This window comes from Dipodomys spectabilis, unplaced genomic scaffold (assembly GCF_019054845.1).
Source record: "Dipodomys spectabilis isolate Male_0828 unplaced genomic scaffold, ASM1905484v1 ptg000329l, whole genome shotgun sequence".
Lineage (NCBI taxonomy): Eukaryota > Metazoa > Chordata > Mammalia > Rodentia > Heteromyidae > Dipodomys > Dipodomys spectabilis.
In genome coordinates this window covers 5,421,122-5,430,405 of record NW_024871006.1, presented here as the reverse complement: position 1 = coordinate 5,430,405, position 9,284 = coordinate 5,421,122, and the positions used below count along the sequence as shown (strand labels likewise).

The window sequence follows — 9,284 nt, the reverse complement described above, 5'->3', positions numbered from 1 at the left end:
TCCATAATGAGCGCTGGAGTGAGGAAGCCCACCCCGCCCTCACCCAATCATTGCCTTTCCCACTGGACAGTGTTCATTACATTGCAAGTTTAATGTCTGTGGGTTGGTACCCCATCAGTAGGGCGTGAAATCTCAGGTTTTAAAAAAAGTAGAAGACGCCGGGCGCTGGTGGCTCACGCCTGTAATCCTAGCTACTCAGGAGGCTGAGATCTGAGGATCGCAGTTCAAAGCCAGCCCGGGCAGGAGAGACCCTGAGACTCCTATCTCCAATAAACCACCAGAAAACCGGAAGTGGCGCTGTAGCTCAAGTGGTAGAGTGCTCGCCTTGAGCTGAAGAGCTGAGGGATAGCGCCCAGGCCCAGAGTTCAAGCCCCACGGCCGACCAAAAAAAAAGACACCAAGTTCTCTAACTGGGACTAAGTATTATGGTAAACTCCTATGTGTTTTCCAAGTCACAGAATAATGCGTCTCAATCTCAAATCCACAATGCCAAATATTTTTTTTTAAATATTTTTTATTTGTACTTCCACGTGTAAACCCAAGACACAGGTGGACTACTCAGGAAATGCAGAGGTGGTTCTAGGTCACCATGGTCACACCCCTTTGAAGCTACACATGCAGATGATATCCACGCACCAAAACTGCACTTCTGAATGATCTCAGTTACCCCCAATTCACCAACTGCCCAAGGTTTTCTTGAATCAGTCAATTCTCTGGTCACTTAGATGAAACAAGGCTTGTACAATACTTGATTGATGTTACCCCTCTCCAACTCTTAAATGACTCTCTTGGAAAGAACTGTTGTTGTTTTAAACATCAGCAGAAGCAGGGAGATTGCCCTGGAAAGGCAAAGGAGAAATTTAAAATAACAAACTAAATGGCTCAAAACTAAAGGATAAATTATTCAGGACTCACTCTTCCCACTATTCACTGGGCACGTATTGTTGGGGGAGAACTGTTCCTGATCATGTCTCAGTGCAGGCTGCTGAGCTTCCAAGATGACTTCATTAAGCAGATGGTGCCGAAGGGATAAGTTTCTGGTAAGTGGCCAGAAAAGCCCTCCCACGACAGGAGCAGAAATAGGTCTAGTTCCCTCCCTGAGGGTGCGTTCTGTGGGGCCGTCGATCCACCCAGACAAGTACAAAGAGCTGCTCCACTGTTAACCCACCTTCTCACTTGGCTTGACTTGCAAACCCTAGGCTGCTAGGGAGCTTCCCAGACCAATAAACCTCACCCCAAATGCAACTTCCTTGGTGACCAAACCAAAAAAATATACAATCCGTATCCATTTCCACTGAAAAGGCCCAGCTATCTCTGTTCACTTCAAGGCTGACATTTAAATGAGGGAAAAAAAGACAAACCCCACTGCACCCTCCCATGCTACTTTGCTCACATGCCAGCCGGCTGCCAGTGGAGCAGCCTCACACCAGGCATGCCAATCAGACAGGAACCAGCTACACTCAGAGGGCGCTGGTGCTGTTAACAAAGCACCTAAAACCAGACAGCTCTGCCAGAGCCCCACACGGACCTCCTGCAAGCGTCAAGACGCCGCACAGGGCAAGGCCAGTCACTGAACATTCCCACTCCACAAGCTGGCACACTTCCTACATTCCTGTCAAAGAGTACATTCATTTCCTGAAATAAGTGAAACGCACTCTCTCAGTACAAGCATACAAGGAGTCCTGCGACTAGCCTGCTCCTGCCAACTCAGCCTGTGTCCCAAAGCACCAACCAGGAGAGAGGCGCAACCAGATCTTTGGTGTTGAGTTTTAGAGGGATAACACACCACACAGGGTTCTCTGCTGCAGGGCACCCATCCGCCCTGTGGAGCCCACTTAAAGCCCCCATCCCTTCTGGAGCATGAAGCCACCCACACCCCTCAAGCCTCAGAATAGATTATTTTCCCTCAGCTGAGATTTTCAGACAGGGATAACTTGAGCATCACAGGCTGGTGGGGCTTCTCAGAGACACAAAAGATGGAAATATAAAACTTCCAAATAGGAGAGGTAGTGTTTCACTTGCCTCGGGCAAAGCAGTTAAGGGCAGGAAGCTGGCCAAGAAAAGAAAGAACTCTGATAAAGTGCTCCCTCCACTCAGCACAGCCATGGACCCCAGGGCAGCCTGTTCAGGGACTCTCCTTCCGTGCATGGGGTACTCCACCGTGGGTCCAGGTGGCTGCCACAGATCCCTTTTCAGTCCCAGAAACTCAGACTGAAACTGCACCTGGAGAGGGTGAAGATGTGACAAAGAAAAACTTGCTCAGGAGACGGCTACGAGATGACCAGTAAGTACCTAGCTTTCTTTAAAATCAGGCCTAGATTTTGCAGGAGGCAAAGCCAGGGAGCCAAGTCTCAGATATCCATATTCCACACAGAAGGCCTTTCTTTGCCTTCAGACAGGGATAACTTTACATCATCACATACTTGGCTCCTGGCAATCTGCCAGCATACAACATTATTTTCTATCAATCTGTGCTTTATTCCCTTCATAAAAACTCTGTTGCCGGGCACCAGTGGCTCACCTGTAATCCTAGCTACTCAGGAGGCTGAGATCTGAGGATGGCAGTTCAAAGCCAGCCTGGGCAGGAACATCCCGTGAGACACTTATCTCCCATTAACCACAAGAAAACTAGAAGTGTCGCTGTGGCTCAAGTGGTAGAGTGTTAGCTCTTCAGCTCCAGGACAGTGCCCAGGCTGAGTTCAAGCCCCATTACCAAACAAAAACAAACAAAAAAAACCCAACCCTATCAACCTTATTTTTGAGTGTAGGCTTTCCCTCTATGGTAAGAACTGTGCTACCTAGATGCATCAGGTCCAGACCTGGCACATGGGAGTTCCTGTCACAGGGTCACCTCAACTCCAGCGACCGAGCAGAGGCCAGCTTGCAAAGTCAAGGCTAGCCTGGGTTACGATGAGACCCTGACTCAAAAAACCAAAACCCCTATCCCAATACTTAGCAGTGTCTGAGCTGTGTACAGGTATGGATTTAAATCTCTGTAGCATTTGAGTGAAGTGCATAAGGCTGTGCAGGTTACTGGTCATTGCAGCTGGCCTACTGAAGGCCAGACCAACCAGTACCTGCTGCCAGCACGTAACAATGTTATACAAGGTCACCGCCCGTCTGCATGCACAGAACCACCCTGCAGACCAAGCAAATCGAGTATGGTTTTTTTAAGACAGGGGATTAAAGATTTGCCCCAAGAGCTACTTAAAAATAGCCAGCCAACATTATAATCTTGCTGTAATAAAATCCTTGAGCTAAAAACAGATCAAATCATCAAATTATTCCTATGCACCTGTTCTCAGGCTGGCCACAGCCAGCAGCTGGTGCCCTTATCAGACAGTAGGTTGAGACCAGAGCTGGGTCTCTGGTTAGTATAATATGCAGTTCCCATAGGTTTCTCAACCTCAACTCTTTTGACATTTGTTCTTTTTCTAAAACAACTTATCTCTCAGTTAGACAAACCCTTTTATTCCTAATTAACCAGCAAAAGGTAGAAGTGTGGCCTTGAGTTCAATGCTGTCTCTAAGAATACTAGGCAGGCACCAAGCTGAAGGAATTCCACTGCTGGAATTTGCCCTTTTCCTAAGGCAAAGTTGCTCCACCTTCCAGAAACTCTCCTGAGGAATCTGAATCTACATATGAAAGCCTACCCACCTCAGGTGACTGCACCTGAGAGCTTCCACTGGCAGTCCACAAAACAGGTTCCAGGAAAGAGGCCATTTTAGGCCATTACCAGGAACTCTCAAGGCACTTCTGAAACTCTAGCAACCCTCCAGCGACATTCCACTTGTGTCTCCGGACCCTCCTCGTTGGCATCCCTTTTAACTTCCATTAAAATTGATCTGGTCTGTTGAGGTTGATGTCTCGCCCTGCTTTCATTCTCCTCCCCTTTTCAAATCCATCCTTTTCCTTATCACACTACTTTCCTACCATGAGGATCATAAAAATTCAGCACATCCCCAAATCTAACAGACCAATAGCTAGCTAATGGGGACCATAAGCTATGCAACTCTATGAAAGAACTAAAAAATACATTAAAAAAAATCTTACCACACACTGAAATGTCATCAAAGATTCTCATGCTGATGATGGATTCTCAAGATGATGGATGTTCATGTGACTTTAAATCCACAGCCAACACCTTCTGGAGAAAAAAAAATTCATTCTAACAGTCTTAAGGCATTTATTCTCAAAATACATGTTAGAAAAAGAAGCCTCCGGCTGGGAAGTTAGCTCAGTGGTAGAGTGCTTGCCTTACATATGCATGAGGCCCTGGGTTTGATTCCTCAGAACCATATAAGCAGAAAAAGCCCAGAGGGGGACTGTGGCTCAAGTGGTAGAGCACTAGCCTTGAGCTGAAGAGCTGAGGGACAGCGCACGGGCCCAGAGTTCAAGCCCCACCACAGACAACCCCCCCCCCCAAAAAAAACAAAACAAAAAAAAAAAAAAAACCGCTGAGGCTGAGCCTCAGTAACTCAGAACTCCTCACACAAAAAGTCTTGAGAAGAGGATAACTTTAAATTATCCTTGGCTTAACCAGTTGCAGCCCCTAAATGCCACCCAACTCAGACTTTTCTTCCAAGTTTTCCCTCATCCAATGTCTGCACAGTGTCGTTCATTTTGATTTTAAACAGTGACATCTAGCGGCCCCGAATTACACGGGTGGACACCTTCCCCAGTCTTAGCAGCTCAGACTTAAGAACCTGAGACTGAGCATTCTGGCTGATTTTCTTCCCCTAATAGTACCCAAAGGTGTCAACATGCACGCGTGCATGCAGTTGAACATACTTTAGCATGAGCTAGACCATGCAAGACGTTATCTGCTTTCCCACTGCAGGTGACCACAGGAAGTCTTGCTTCCACCCGCTTCCGGTTCTTCTGAGTCCATTCATCACTTTTAAGGTGGAACCTGGGGCTCTGCTTCCCATCTTCTCAACAGATGCCAAAAGAAGACCTTCAAGGCAGCGGAGGGAAAGAGGATGGTGTCAAACCTACAGACTTCCAGACCACAACCCCGCTCTACTCCTTGTAGTGGTTAAACACACCAACGACTGGCGGGGGGGGGGGGGGGGGGGGAGCCGAGGCGCACCCGTGAACGCGACCGGCTCCGACTCACGAGCTGATGGCGAGTTGGGGGGGGCCGACCACCCCGACTTCCATCCCCCCCCATCCGCCCCCCGCGGGGGCGTCCACGCCGAGCACGTGGGTGGGGTGGGGCGCGGGCCGCCAGCACCTCTCCCCCGGGGGGGGGGGTCCCCACAACGCCCAGAGCGGGCCTGGGCCGCGAGCTCCGGCGTCCCGCCGCCCGGAAAGCCCTTTCCTCACACCCGGCCTGACGCGCCAACCACGCCGGGACGGAGCAGGGAACACAGCCATTCCCCCTCTGAGGAAGGGCGGGGGCGAGAGAGCCAGCGCCGGGTCGAAGAAGCCCCACAACCTTACCACCACCCCGGGCCTGAGGCTGCCGGGCGGGTGCCGCGCAGACAGGAGCCGCCATGACTCTCAGCACGCGGCGGACCTCGGAAAGAGCGCGAGAGCGCGCCTGCGCGGTGTCTTCCCGGGCGGTCTCGGCGGAGCTCTCGCGATGGGGAGGAGAAAGGGCTGATGGGAAATGTAGTCCAACACAACCGTCGCTGAGCGGCGGCCGCCACCCCCTCCTCCCGTGACCGCGGAGCCCGGGTAAGATAGTGGCGGCCACCGGGAGCGGCAGTGCGACCGGGGGTGGGCAGCTTGGAAGGTGTGGAGAACCGCGGCGGTCCAGAAACGGAGGCTGGAGGTCGAGTCCCTCACGGGACTGGGGGTGGGGGGCTCTGAAAGTTCGCGGGGCGGGGTGGGAAGGGGGAGAGACCAAAAAGGAAACTGAGGCCGGGCCCAATCCCACTTTTAACTGCAGACCGGGGCGGCGCGTCCGGCTAGTGAGATTCCCTCCGCGTGGACGGCCGGGAGCGGGCGGCAGGGGGCGCCCGGGAGCTGCGGGCCCGGGCCGGCCGGGGCCCCGGGGCCGCACCGGGCTCCGCAGGGAGCCCGCGCCGCGAGGACGGACGGAAGGCCTCACCCCTGGCCTCGTGGGAGGCAGTCTTTGTAGTGTGGAAGTCCGTTTCGTACGAACCCCAAGGCGTGTGGGCATCCTGCCCGGTAGCTGACCGCGCCGGGGCGCGCAGGGAGCTGTCTGTGCAGCCCCGGCCGGGAAGCTGTCTTCCATCTTGTGTGCCAGGCAATTCTGGCCAAGTTCGGGGGAAGTTTCCTCCTTGCTTTCAGAAACAACAGCCTGTCTTCTAGCTCTGTGACCTTGTGAAGATGTGGCCACGTGGGACTGCCCCAGCCATCTGGCCTGTGAGCCGCCCTTCAAAGCAGGTGCCAGAGGCCTGGAAGGGAGACCCAGGCCTGGGCGGATGCCTGCCTCCCAACGGCCGAAGCAGCCAGCCCTGGAAGCCCTAACCTTCAGACCTCTTGTTGTGATTTCAGAGACACATTTTGATATTTAATATTTCTGAATACGGAAGCGCAGAAAAAATACTTCTGAAGATGGTGAAATATGTAGCCCCCCCCCCCCCCCACTCCAGTTTTACAGGGAAGGCCCTGCAGTGTTTCACAATAAGGGAAAATCTGGAGTGAAAGAGTAAACATACTGCCCCAGAGCAAATGGTTAACCTGGGACGAGCTTGCTTTACAACTTAGGACAGTGAGCCCCAGGTCATTTTTGTTTAATTAAGAGATTTAGGCTGCAGGCCTTTCAGCTCCAGCCTTGCCTTATCTAGTCAGTACCTTATCTCCCTGGTGCTAACTACACATATGTAAATTTTGCAGTTTCTGCCTTTTAAAAGCCCCACTTGACTTTCCCCTGTCTTTGAGTTCCTTTGTTGATAGACACCTCTCCAACTGTCTGCTTAAATAAAGGAACTCCAGCTAGGGGCTGGAGGCTCACTCATAGCTACTAAGGATGCTGAGATCTGAGGATCGCAGTTCAAAGCCAGCCCAAGCAGGAAAGCCTGTGAGCCTCTTATCTCCAATTAACCACCAAAAAACTAGAAGTGGCGCTGTGGCTCAAGTGCTAGCCTTTGAGCAGAGGCACTCAGGGACAGTGCCCAGGCTCTGAGTTCTAGCCTCATGACTGACATAAATAAATAAGTAAATAACCTTCACATTTCTCAGTGTGCTTGAGTATAACAGTGGAATGTACCCTATGAGCCACAGCGCATAGTTTCAGCAATAGAGTGTGTGATTTCAAAGAAAGCTTCTGGAGCATGGTTACACGAGTCTGTAATCCCAGCACTGAGGAGGTAGAGGCAGGAAGATCAGGAGTTCAGGGCAAGCAAGCATAGGCTGCACAGAGACCCTGTCTCCAAAACTCCAGAGTTCTGGGACATAATTCACTAGTAGAATGCCAAATGTAGTAGTGGTCTGAATGTGTAAGGCCCTAGGTTTGATCCTCAGCCCTGCAAAAATAGATAAGAAATTTCCTTGTTGCTTAAGTTAAGTCAGATGTCCTATTCGTGTCAGAAACATCTTAAATGATAAATGATACCAGCGTGTCCCTTTTTCTATATAGTCATAACACCCTGGAAGGTGACAAAATACAAAAATGATTTGCCATGTACAAGCTGTCTTTCTGAAATGACAGTACATATACAGTACTTCCTGTGTGCAGGGCCCTGCCCCGAGTACTTTCCATCAACCACCTCATTTGATCTTCACAACAGCCTGTCTTTGCCGCACCCTCACCCCTATTTGCAGCTCAAGAAGCCCAAGTACAGAGAGGTTAAAGGAATCATTGACATCTAGACTCAAGACAACTCAGCCCAAAGCCAATAGTATCTACCAGTGCTGTAGTTCTGATGTTGACTGTCCCCCAAAGGCCTATGCAGGGAGGGCTTAGCTTGCTGGCTGGCACTACAAGGTGGTGGTGGAGCCTATTGGAGGTGTGGCTTAGTGGGAGGTCTTTAGGTCATTGGGACCATGCCCCTTTGAAAGAGCTTTTGTTGCCCTAGCTTTCTGCTTAACTCTTTGCTTCCTGGCTCATGAGGTGAGCAATTGCTCCACCTTGCCTTCCCACCCCCAAATAAAAGACTGAACCAGCCGGGTGTTGGTGTCTCCCATCTGTAATCCTAGCTACTCTGGAGACTGAGATCTAAGGAATGGTTCAAAGCTAGCCCAGGCCGGAAAGTTTATGAATCTCTTAAAACTCTTACCTCCAGAAAACTGGAAGTGGAGCTGTGGCTCCAAGTGGTAGTGCTAGCCTTGAACAAAGGAGCTCAGGGACAGAGCCCAGGTCCTGAGTTCAAGCCCCATGACTGACAAAAAAAAAAAGACTGAATCCTTCAGAACTATAAACCAAGCTAAAACATTCTCTCTTTATGAGTTCGTTATCTTGTGTGTTTTGTTTATAATAATAGAAAGCTTACTAACACAACCACTGTGCTGGTTTCCTTAAAAAAAAAAAATCATGCTGCAACAATGGAACATTTTTTCCTAACTCCAGTGCTTTTAGTTCATCCACCTCAAAAGTCCATTATGAAAACCTAAGATGATTGATTTTTTTATTCCCTTCTAAACCATGGAACATTGCTACAAATCATGTTCAGCAAAAATCTTGGGTTACTGAATATAGCCTTAACTTTCTAGAGGAGGAGAAATGTACTCCCATATATCCTGTTTGTTTGAGAATGAATGACCTTGGAGTTGTGGACTTACATGCCGTGGCTCGGGAGGGAAGGCCGGGCATGTCACCTGTCTGCTCCGCCAAGCTACCTTCTCAGTAAAAAATCCATTTGAATATGGATTTTGAAAAAATAAGCAGATTTGAAGCATATATAATACTCTCTGGGCTTCATTTGTGGGTTCCTGGACATGTCTCCCATTCCCAGAAGCCCCTGCGTCTCACAACTGTCGCATAACCATTGCTTAAGGTGGCATTGGTTCCCTTTGCCTCAGAACTCCCTTCCCCTCATCCTCTTCTCTGCCTGGCAAGTTCTAACTGGTACTTAAGTACCGTCTCTGCATAGTCCTGGCACTGTGCTACAGCAGCCCCAAGATGGCACCTCCCTCTCTCCCTCTCTCCTTTGCTTCTTTTCCCTTCCCTTCCTTTCTTTTCCTTCTTTTATTTTTTTGGGGGGGGAAGGGGAGGCGCACTCCTGGGGCTTGAACTCAGGGTCTGGGCACTCTCCCTGAGCTTATTTTGCTCAAGGCTAGGGCTCTACCACTTGAGCCACAGTGCCACTTCCGGGTTTTCTGTGTATGTAGTACTGAGGAATCGAACCCAGGGCTTCATGCATGCTTGGTGC

General features: G+C 50.2%; 1 long non-coding RNA gene and 2 other non-coding genes across 3 annotated transcripts; all 3 read right to left on the bottom strand.

The window, feature by feature from the left end:
- Positions 1-1,879: 1,879 nt before the first annotated feature.
- On the bottom strand, positions 1,880-1,953 carry LOC122094984. Its single transcript, XR_006144989.1, has one exon. It is a non-coding gene; the product is annotated as a small nucleolar RNA R38 (small nucleolar RNA).
- Positions 1,954-2,023: 70 nt separating this feature from the next.
- LOC122128391 lies at positions 2,024-5,526 on the bottom strand. The gene is made up of 4 exons (XR_006151420.1): positions 5,446-5,526; positions 4,792-4,957; positions 4,054-4,147; positions 2,024-2,223 (listed from the first exon to the last, which is right to left on the bottom strand). It is a non-coding gene; the product is annotated as an uncharacterized LOC122128391 (long non-coding RNA).
- Positions 2,345-2,427, bottom strand: LOC122094983. The gene has a single exon (XR_006144988.1). It is a non-coding gene; the product is annotated as a small nucleolar RNA R38 (small nucleolar RNA).
- Positions 5,527-9,284: the final 3,758 nt, after the last annotated feature.